Source organism: Cryptotermes secundus, unplaced genomic scaffold (assembly GCF_002891405.2).
Source record: "Cryptotermes secundus unplaced genomic scaffold, Csec_1.0 scaffold947, whole genome shotgun sequence".
Taxonomy (NCBI): domain Eukaryota; kingdom Metazoa; phylum Arthropoda; class Insecta; order Blattodea; family Kalotermitidae; genus Cryptotermes; species Cryptotermes secundus.
In genome coordinates this window covers 317,625-318,591 of record NW_019734978.1, presented here as the reverse complement: position 1 = coordinate 318,591, position 967 = coordinate 317,625, and positions in this window count along the sequence as shown.

Here is a 967-nt window from a genome sequence, read left to right as displayed (position 1 = left end):
ACCTCCTGCTGCATCGTATGCCAAGAGGATGAGTCAGCGATTCCATAGATGGGCATATATATCAGCAGTTTGTGGTAATTCACCACATCAACCCTGAAGGTGGAGATCTCTGAAATGTTGGTTTTTAACTCAGCACTGAGATGACTGATTGCCCAATAAGATTTTAACATATTTTTAAGCTGTGAAAGCTTCAAATCTCCCATATTCTGACTGAATTATTTTATCATTCCATTCTGAGTGTTCCTTCTTCTTTGCTTATGATCAGACATTTTCAGGCATATATTTCTTGCTTTTGTAACAGCCTACAGCAATACAGATGTCTGTTCTAGGTGGTCAAGAGATTAATTTCATAATACCTCTTTTTAAATTTGTGTGCATGTGTGTGTCGTGAATGAACACACACTGCATGTGTAAAAGCTGAGAAGCTCGTATCTCACCACCACTTTCACTTTGATGTTGTTTAACTGTTCTCCTACCTACTATTCTACCAATTTATTCCTTATAATGTAAGATCATAATAAACTGTGCTGTAGAGATTGTACTCAGGGAACATTTGATATAATTTATCTCAAATGGATTTTATTAGTGCTAGTCTGTATATAATGTGTGTGTAAAGGTGGTACTGAAGGCTGTGAACGTCTTTTGTCACATTCCTTAGTTACGTACGCGTGTGTGTGTAATTCACATGCATCTTACTTCAGAATCATTTGTTACAATATATTGTACAGAGTGTTTCATAATCCTGGAACAATGGTCTCACAGGTAAAAATTAACGAGTGTGAATTCAGGGGACTGTGGTGATCATTCCACTGGTCACTGGTCCACTTACTGACAGATCTCCAGTTCCAAAGAAACAGTGATGATTTCACCTTTGTAGCAGTGGAATTATTAGCATCATTCTATGTTCTATCACCGTTTGAATTTGTCACTCATTTTGAGATAACTAATATTCTTGTAATTACAACTT